The sequence below is a fragment of the Larimichthys crocea genome, chromosome VIII (genome assembly GCF_000972845.2).
Source record: "Larimichthys crocea isolate SSNF chromosome VIII, L_crocea_2.0, whole genome shotgun sequence".
NCBI classification, from domain to species: Eukaryota; Metazoa; Chordata; class Actinopteri; family Sciaenidae; genus Larimichthys; species Larimichthys crocea.
Window position 1 is genome coordinate 20,569,051 of NC_040018.1, and position 10,902 is coordinate 20,579,952.

The 10,902-nt window shown below is 39.0% G+C and overlaps 1 long non-coding RNA gene across 1 annotated transcript in view; it reads right to left on the minus strand.

Annotated features, from left to right (window-relative positions):
- Positions 1 to 1,885: 1,885 nt before the first annotated feature.
- Positions 1,886 to 10,902, minus strand: part of LOC113746371 (uncharacterized) — a 9,408-nt gene continuing 391 nt past the window's right edge. The window contains exons 2-3 of the long non-coding RNA XR_003462809.1: positions 7,288 to 7,410; positions 1,886 to 2,519 (exon numbers count right to left, since the gene is read on the minus strand). This is a non-coding gene — a long non-coding RNA (uncharacterized LOC113746371). The remainder of the gene's footprint in view (positions 2,520 to 7,287; positions 7,411 to 10,902) is intronic.

The following is a 10,902-nucleotide window of genomic DNA, read 5'->3' on the forward strand; positions in this document are numbered from 1 at the left end:
ACATTCTTGCAGAGACCCACTGATGCAAGGGCATGAGGACAAGACCTCCTGCACAATACAAAGTGAGTGTGTAACATTGACCAATATAAGAGTTTACAGCCGTGCTAGCCACCAGAAAGCCAATATACTTGTGTTAGGAGGTTAGTGTTAACAGTATTCACCATCTTAGTTTGGCATGTTAATATTTGCATATTACTGCGGAACACAAAGTACTGCTTATAGTAGAAATAGTAGTACCAGCAGTTAGAACAACCGTGTAAGTAACTTTTCACTTGTGAAACTTATAAAGTTTACTTTGTTCAATTAAGAGAACAGCAGCTCCCCATGGAAATGTGGCCTGTAGTGTTGGGCTTGGGTGTGACAAATCTGTAGAAAGAGCCATTGTTTGTGCAGGAGGATCAATGGTACCAACTGGATAGTTTAGGGACCAAGAATTTGGCACAAGAGGTATGTTGGTTTCCATTTGTAGTCCAAGTAGTATTGACCAGTCACGTTTCAGTGCGTTTTGGTTGCAAGAGGGCGTGTAGATAGCAAAAGGAGCTGAACACATTGGACAAAATACAATCTCAGAAGCTGTCAGCTATCGTCTGACAATGATTTAGCTTTTTTAGTTTAGTTATCTGCATTCATATGCAGATATAGACATGTTTTTCTCGTCATTATCACATATCAAGTTTGCTAATTACACTGCAGAGGAAGCCTTGGCCCAGATATCTGTTATCCATTTTCCAGATATCTGCTGTAGCAGGCCAGGAACATTGGCCGTTGCCCCCATAGGATATAATCATAAGGCGATAGCCAGTAGGTTCTGAGATTGGTGTGGGTACTCGCAAATCCTCAGCTGTGTTTGAATGAAGCCCATTTTAAATAGGTTTTAAATTAATTTTAACATGCTTTGTACAACAAAACACCGAAATCTTGCAGTATGGTCATATGCAACATGCACTGTCTGGCATGTCATTATTTAGAGATTGAGACTAGATGATGAACAGACCTTTACTAGTCTCCTGGAATGTCGCTAAAACACTGTGACATGTTGCAAGGGTGCCGCAATATGCCAGAGTGAGAGCACACAAATACTTGAGATTTCAACGCAAAATACAATAAAAGTAAGATGCAACAGTTTTTGGTCTTTAAGCTACACAGTGTGAAAGCACACATGAACATGAATCACTGTTGAGCTCTACTCCAAATTTGTCTGTTCTGTACTTCAGAGAACATTTACATAGACACACACACACCTGGGAGAAGGCGCGCCACCTAAAACTAATATGTCAACTGAGATCTACAGCAAGTTGCTGAGGAAATGCTTTACCCGATTATCTATTTGTTGCTCCTCTCTCCTATTTTACTCCCTTTGGTGATGTCACTCATGCATAGGATTGGAATTTCAAATATCCGTTTTTGATGACATTTGTGCAGAGGGCTCTGACATAATATTTTCTCAGTTGAATAAATATGTAAATACAGACCTCCGTGTCATGTCTGATTAAACACATGAATGACTTCATTAATTAAAACTTTTATTTTTTTCCAACTTTGTGTACTTTTTGATGAATTCATTTGAGAACATTGTTATCACACTGAGGGCTGGTTGCTATGGTGAGACTTTCAAATCTCCAATCAGCAGATCAAATATTGTATTTAACATATGCTGAATCATGTCCTTTATACACCCTATTTCCTGTGGTCTAAATATTTCTCTACAGAGAAAGCACAGAGTACAGAGTGCTAGAATCTGAGAACTCAAAAAGCCCCAAGTAGTGGCAGAGCTGGAGCTTGGTGTGAACATTGAGTTTGTTCCACCATGCCGCCACCCTGTGAGCCCCCAGGTGGATGCCTTGGTTTTTTTTTTTTTTCTCTCTACAGATCAGGGTCTCTTTCATGCCATCTGTGCCTGGCTCTGGGACATGGCATTCAAGCAGGGCACAGAGCAGGCATGGCTCCTACACCGTTGCTCCAAAGAGGCTGGAAGCTTTCACTTTGAGTGAACATACCTCAGGTCAGATGGCTACCACAGCAAACAGACATGGCATTAATAGCACCAACAATAAGCATGTCATCCTCTACCCAGCCATGAATATGCTGCTTATTTTCATTGCTGTGCGTGACACCATGGCAGTTATTTGTAAGGGGGTCACTGTGAGGAGACTGCCAATACCAAATACGTAGACAATGTGCCAACAAGATTTATTTGAATACTGGATAATGAGACATACAGTACAGTAGTTGCTCATTGTTAAATCACAGTGTGTACGTATGTGTCCCCATCCGACACAGCTCTCCATCAGCTTCTACTGAAAAGTGATACGGAACATCTACGTATAGATATTATGTACATCATAATATCGGTGATAAAAACAAGAAAAGAAAAACATATTTCATAACATCAACAAAGGCTGTCCTTTTCACAGAACTAACAATAAGAGGATACAGGTCTCTGTTCAGTCAGACAGAAGCAGGATTGCCGCCAGCTACTTGTGTTCCTGCATCTACAGCTCAGCTTGAGTCCCACTAATCTGGAAGAAATCAAAGATTAGCATTTTTGAGAGGTTTGCATTTGCCTCAAAGACCGCTGACTCAGATATTCCCCAGCACTCCAGGGACAGATCTGTCTGGCACATTTCATATTCTACACTACAAATAACAGATTTTTTTTCAAAGAATGTAGGTTGCAGCTGACATGTGCCAAAGATGAATTGATGGGGACACCACCTATTTGATAACAGGGGCGTGACCGATGGAAGGATTGACTATGCACTGAAAATTTCAATGTAATGAAAACCTTCTTTGCAGAAGAGCATTTCAGCACTACTTCATCATGTGAAACAAATTGCCCGGTCCTCTATTTCATTGGCAAATTAAGATTAATCTTTATGTAAACATGTAAAAAATGTAAGAGTGAAATGAATTTGCGAGCATCGTCTTGATAGGTTCAACTCACAGCGCTCTGTAGTTTTACTGCTAAGCCCAAGCTGACCTAGATTCCATTATTTCTAAATTCTGCTGATTTTCCAACAGCAGGTAATTAATTGTGATTTCTCCACCTTTTTCAACGGGGTCCTGTATATTTCAGAGTTGGCTGCTGAGTCAGATGGGGTGGCACTATGCGGCTAACTGAGATCTCGGGGCACATCTCAGTGCTGCTGCCTTTAGTGTGCGTGCCAGCTGCTTGCCAAAGGCCCAGCCTCATTAGCTGAATTACAGAGATCAAACAGAGAGGCCGAGGAGCAGAAGAAAGAGAATCTGCTGTCCCTCTCCAAGAGGATGGGATGAAAGGCACACAGATAGTGAAGTGGGGGCAGCAGAAGACATTGTGTAACTGGCTCTGAGTTCGAAGGGTGGGTTCTTTGATTCCCTGTCTATTAAATGAAAAATGTGTAACACTTTGATGGGCCTGCAGGTCTGTTGACATTCTAGTCTGCTTACTGATGTACTGTGGTAAAGGAATATCAGCCCTATTGTGTCTTTGACCACCACATAGGCATGGCATGTTTAGATATATCATGTCTGATTAAACTTTCAGAGAAGTGATTCTGCACTTTTCAGTTGAAACCCAATGCTCATGAAGCTTTTAAAAATCTGTTTTTGTTGTTGATGTTTTTTTGAGTCCAAATTATCATGTTTGTATGAGACAACTGTATCATTCAGACAACCCGCTGGGTCGAACAGTCCTTCCGCTCAATTACATTCAGTTTCAGCTTTTAGCTTAAAAAGACAGAAATTGAACATATGTTAATAAAGTTTATAAAAACAATAAAGGCATCACACACACAGACACACAGACACACAAGTCCAGTCTTGGAGTTTAATACAGCCCAGTGTAATAGGAGTTCTGTCCTTATAATCAAAAGGTCAAAACAGCCCGGAAATTGTTTCTTATCTTCAAACTTCTCATCATTCTTTTTAGCGTTGTCATTCTTCTACCAATCACAGTCAGGAAAATATAACCAACATTATTTTAGACTTGTATCAGTTTATTGGCAGCTGAATAGAATCCTATTTTACTGAATTATTATTCAGTGTATCAGCTACTGTAAGGGTTGAGATAAGTAAAGCTTACACTAATTAAAGATCAACATTGGTGGATAGTGCAAATAAGTAAATATGGCTGTGTAGCATGATTTTGAATACATGGCACAGCATTTTTTTCATGCATGCTTGTTCAGGGCAAATCATCTTTAATGTGAGCATATATCTCTGTCACTATGATGTGCATGTAGTGGTATAGAACATAAAGTGACTGTACCGTATGCCTCTCAGGCAAGTTAACAATCCATGAGCTAATTACTTTTGATTTGTTTAGGCCCTCTATCCGATTTTGCACATTACATTGCAGAATAAGATAAAAGACTTCTTGGGCCTCTGAGATTCAACAACAAAAGCCATGTTGGAATTGTAAAGGTTTTAAGTACATCACTGGTATCGGTAGTGAGGTAGTGAGGCTTACTTGAGCAGAAGAGGGGACAGGAGTGGATTTAGAGAGGAATTGCATTAGGGCGCGAGAGAGAAGATGGTGGTCCAGCCCTGGGGGGATGGGGTGAAAAGCCCACTGGACTGCATCACCATTTGTGGGTTTGACAGCTTTGGGTTAAAGCATCTTAACAATATAGACACTTCTCTAATTAAGTCCTCACTTGCTTTTAGAAACTTAATTGATGAGATAATTGGGTAGTGGTGGGGGTCTCTGGGTAATTATTCCTTTGGAGGGTTTTTAGACATGGGAGGTGAAATTGCTTTTATAATAATAGTCAGCTCTGCTGCAGAGAAACCATAAAATCAATTGATGGATTGTTTTTAGGAAAATGTGCAAGCACATCAGAATTAAAAGTATCAAAGCAGTGATGTTGATGTAGTGAATCCCTGGGAGCCACAGATGGTCAATTGAGTGGGTCCCCACTAAAATCTTTTTTACATATTGTAAAGTGTTAAACTTGAGATGTTGTATGGGATATATTTACGGTTATATCTGTTTGTATCAAACAGTTAACTGAGTCATATTTTACAAGTCTTTATTTATTTCCCTGTGATTAAACTAGACTGTTTTGTGCTTTTTTCTATTTGAATGAAATTGAAAAGGTCTGACCAAATTCCTTTCTCAACATTAACATTTTAAATCTGCTTTGTGCCAGACTCACCTAAATATTTATCAGTTAACTTTTGAAATCCACATGAGCGACTCTAAACTTTGGCATGAATTAGATCCACCGCATGCACTTATTTACAAAATTAATATGTCACTTTTAAAGCTGGCTTGCCTGTTACTGCTTTTATTTTATTATTCTAACCACACCAGGGACAAATGCCAGGAGTTGAGTTTTCATTAAAACAAAATTATGACTGGTGTGTTAACTGCATGCCAAATTAAAGCAGTTAAATTACCATATGACTGGTTGCTGACAAGCAATGTAGCATTTTAAAGAGTCTGACCAAGTGCCCACTCTACATAACACACTGGGTCTACTTAACATCACTCCAAGCAAACTTCAGACCAGTGAGGGCCAAACAACACCACTAGTCTATTTTAACCAAATTTAACCAAACATTCATGTGTTGTTTACTATGGACCCTGTTTGTTACCAGTACCTACTCCTTTGTCTCTGTACCACTCTGCTTCCTGTCCTTTGAAAAACAAAGTAAAGGCTAATACAAATAATAGGTAAATAACATAAATTAAAAAAAAGAAAATCAACTGAGATTTGTCCTGATGTCTTTAGGGACTTTTTATTGAGCCGGATCATAAAGTCCACATCTGATATTGTGATCTTGATAATGGATTACCATGAAATATGGTGCACCCCAGGTTAGAATGTCCACTTGAATTGAATTACTTGAAATCTGTCCTCTGTACACATTTATGCATGCACTCAACGACAACATAGCCTTTATATTTTCCACCCTTGCTTTACCTGTAATTACATTTTTCATGTTGACTAATTCATGTCTGTTTCACGTTTTAATTCTGTGCTAAATTGGTACATGGTAGCATGCTACCATGTTAAACTAAAATGGTGAACATGGTAAATATTGTACATACCATAGATAAGCAGGTTAGCATTGTTATTGTCGATACAATGCTAATGTGTTAAGCTCAAAGCACCACTGTGCCCAAACTATAACTGTAAACACAGCTCAGTGTCTGTAGGTTCTAGTCTTGTTATAGCTGCTATATCGGGAAAACCTAGACAAAATACTGTTACACCCAGATAACAAACTGAGTTATCACACCTTGACAAAGTGTGTGTAGTATGTGGAAGATGGAAAGAGCCTTTGAAATGCACTCTTGTGTTTAATTGTTCAAACTGAAATGTTAATGTTAAGGGTTTACCTTTTCATGTATATCTCAGGCACAAACGACTGTCAAGACAAGGAGTCTAAATTTTAATAAACATGAGAATATGTTAAGTATCATAGATTCAGACTAGGAGAGAAGATGAAGCTATTCTGAACACTTCAATTGTATTCAAATGGAGTTCCAGACAAGTATGCTCCACATGGATTTACTGTCCCTCGGGAAAGGGACAGACTTCATTGCAATCTCCTTTCTCATTTTACTCCCTGAAAGGTGTTGGCAGTGCCTTGCATTTAAAGTGCCTTAGAAATTATCAGTGTTACAAGACCTGACATTAAGAGACACAACTTAAAGATCACTTTAAAGACAGCTGAAGGTGAGGGAAATTTAAGAACAGGGGTTTCATGTGATGAAAACTGCTGTGAAGCAAATTCATTTCAAATAGCGTGTTACTGCAGAGAATATTAAAATGGTGATCTTGGTGAGCAGTAAATACTAAATACCATACTGTGCTCATTTTGTGATGCATTAAAATCCACTGTAAATCCATAAGACTTTCCCACATAACTGGGTCACACATCAGGTCTGCAAACTCAGCATACTTAGTCTGAAGACTTTAAACATGCTTGAAACTCCCAAACCAAACACACTGTAGCACAGGCAATGCATGTTTGTTATCTTTGCTAGTTCATAATTCATACAATACATGTAAAAAGATTAGATCTTTAGTCATGCGCCAGGCTTTTCATCCCATGATGTCAGAAGTCGATTAGTACAGTGTGCTGATAAAAGAATTAGGTCACAACATTGTGACAAAACACTTGCTATAGTTTGATTCAAAATATGAAATGATGCACCCAATTTGAGTGACTTTAAATGAGATTTTAGCTTTTAGAACAGTCATTCACATTGTCATTCTGTGCTTTTCACAGATCTATGCAGTTATGCCAATAAGGATATTAAGGAAATGCAAATGCACCACCATGCTTCCTTACCTGAGGCAATGCAGCCTGCTCTGTTTCAACACAGCAACCAAAGCTGAATCGCTCACTCTCCCTGGTGTACAAGTGCAGCCCACGGCAGCCAAGGGAATGTAGCAGAGAACCAAGCACGGAAAACTGAAATGTGGTCACAACACCCGTTAACCCGTGTGTTTCTTAGCAGTAGCCACAGAACTAGCTTAGCATCATTTCTATCTGCTTATAAAGAAAAAGTCCCATATTAACTAAGTGTACTTATTCCCAGTGTTACAAATAAAAGATCAATATTCTCTTCAAAACACGTTATTCATGTTTTCAAGGGGAATAAATCACCATATTGGAAAACTCAGCCTTTGCCAATGGATTTTTCTTACCTTCCATTTCATTTATGCTCTTTTTCTCTATATTGCACGACGCAGCTCAATGTGCATCATCTGTGTCTCCCCCCCGCCCCCCAAGTAATTCAACTTCTACAGTAAAGAAAACAAACCCACAAGGGCTCACCAAAGTCAGTAAACCTAACCCCCTGGGGTTCATGAATGTGTATATAAATTTTCATTTTAATCCACGTTATAGTTGAAGAGATATTTGAGGCTGGAGAAATGCCATTCTGCTATCAAAAAACCCCAAACACTTTTGACATAATGCCTCCCATGGCAGAACACAAACATCTTATGCATTCAATATGCATTATAAATTTACATGTGGTAGGGAAGGCAGACTCAGTGGGGCCTTTAAGCTATCCTGAAAACAGCAGAGAGGTCACATGTCCCCTATCGCCGCATGAAACCAAATTCTTCACCAGCCATTCATCCATATTTGCATAACCTTCTTATTTACCATGGAAAACTCATATCAAAGGTTTCTAAGAACATTTTGCTTCACCATCTCTGTGACTATGAGAGTGTGAGGAGGGAGAAAGAAAAGCAGACTAAAGGCAATGGGACAGTGATTGAGCACAGAACTCTTTTTTGTTCTTTATAGCATAACTATATTTCTAAATTTCTAAATGAGCATTTAATTAGAGGATCAGTTACACGGGTTCAACAAGCACATCTTTTAATGATCTGAAAAAAAAATCACACACTTAAATATCAAAAGGAATGTTGAAGTAGTTTGTGTTTCCTTGATTATTGACACTCTTGCATAACAAAATCAGATTTAAAAACAAAGTTTCATGATTGATTATTGCTGTGCAAATAACCGGCAAGAACTCACATTTTTGTCATTAGTTTTGCATGTTTAATAGCAGTAAATACCCATACCCATGATTTTCACTGGTGGGGAATATGATGGAGACGCCAGCCAGAAGTGCAAATGAGATGGCATGGCACAGGCCAACAAAATTTTCATATCTGGACATTTATTGCTGTAATGCTCACTGGGACACTCATAAACTGACCTGTTTATTCAATGACGAGTTTTACCATCATCCACTGATCATCAGAAGTGCTCTAATGGCCAGTCACCTTAAAACAAGGTTTCTACTTATGGAATCCTGGCTGCCCTCAGACTGGCTAGGGTCCATGCAAAGGGTATACATAAAACAAGGGTAATTTATTAAAGTTGAAATACAAATGAGGTGTACAGTTCAGCTGTGTCAAGACTGAAAGCAATTCATGGATATGCGTTGTGTGCTGTGGATGTGTTAAAAATGCAAAACCAAAAGGAGAGAGCAACAATGTGAATACATGGGCCAGTTTTTTATGGCCTAAGGGCCCAGGTGAACTTAATCAGCTGACAACCTTCCCATGTTAGGCAATTGCTGCTGAGATTGACCTGGACAGCCTCCAAGACGGTGGGAGGGGGATCACAGCCTAATAAACCCATTACCACTTCTCTATTTCCATCATATTTATTGGACAGTAATACAGTAATAGTTGCAGGCATTTTTGGTTGGCTATTTTTTTAACCTCTGCCTGCCTTCTATTTCTGTGTGACACCCAACAAAGTACACTGGAGAGACCTCCAGACATCCCAGTGATATAATGGCTGCTTGATGGTGAACGTGATAACTCAGTTATCAAGTTATCAGCACCAGCCACCATTTGTGTCCTTGTCCACCTTTCTTGTCAAAAGAAGCCCTATTCTTGAGGACACTGGTTTGCAAAGATCCATGTACAGATCTGTATATATGTATCTGAACTATAAAAACTATAGTTGCAGACAGTAATGACTACCTGATTAATGATGAATAAAGAAGATTGCAAGGCAGATCTGACTAAATTGCCAGAGAATATGACATTTAACATGACAACATTGTTCATTTTAGATATTTCAAAACACAAAACATTTCTAATGAACAGTAGCAAGCCTTGTTTATTCAGAATGAATGATGAGGCAATGCAATATTAATTTTGATCACAACCAACCAGTTACAACATATCAAACACATCAGCCTGCTAGCTAGCTTGTTATTATTTACACATCTAACAGTTGCGTTAGTTCATTTAGAATTGTGTTTCTGGCCACCTGGTTGACATGAGGTCTGTTTCTGGTCTCTACCAATTAGGTACAGTACTTTATGAGGAATGAGCTGACCAAGGCCAGAGGCAGAGGAAACCAACTGAGTAAATGTTGCCAGTCACAGTACCCGATAGCTTACTTTACCAGGACTCGAACTCGTGACCAGCGGATCTCTAGCGCTTTGCGCACGCGTACTCTTGTGGCCAAGAAACGGCGTACTTTATGAGGAATGACTTGTCCATAGATCCAGAAACACTGATTTCTATACAAAGAAATTCAAAGTAGTTTGGACAACGAAAACGCTTAATGTGAGACATTTTGTTGCCACACAGCACAAATGCCGATAAATATTTACAGAGCCTGGTCTGTAATATCTAACGTGAATTTTAAACATAAATGCTAATGTCACATTCGCATTTTCTTACAAAGTTCACAGCGATTCCTAGTAGTGGATTGCCTTCCAGAGGCTTACTGGAGAAACGAAGTGAGGAAATGTTGGCTGGAGCACTTTAGTGATAAAGTGATAAAGATTCTTGATAATATTTTTCATGGCATCAGTAACCTTTACCAGTGAATTAAACCAAAGAAGTCAAGTGCATGCGTGACGGGTCACAGCTACCTGTGAGATGCAGCTCCACACTACTGTCGCTTCTACAGACCACAGACGACGACCAGGTGGATTATGGGGTGTTTTATTGCAGCTCTTTCCTGCAACACAGCACACAGCACCACAGTGGTGAGGAAAAGCATCACAGTCTCGGGATAATAACACCACAGCGGAGTCCTCTTTTCTCTGTGCATCATTTAACAGCAAAATAAAATACCAAAACCTGTTCATATAAAACAAAAATAACATCCTAGTGTGATCGTATAGTGTATATTGTTATTCCATAAATCATAAATAAAAAAAATCCCCACATAACCATTATGTGACATGGAATGTCTTTTAAGAACACATTCAACATTTACCTTGAGGTAAGTATAAAAATCACAAGTAGCTCATTAACATTACATTCAGAGATAGATAACAAATGTGAGCCATTTATCTGAACAATGAAAAAGGCTGCTCACAGACTTGTATACAAAAACATCATGAAAAGTTACATAAAAAGTGCACAACATTTTACCTGCAACGCAGCATACAGCAGCACAGTGGTGAGGGAA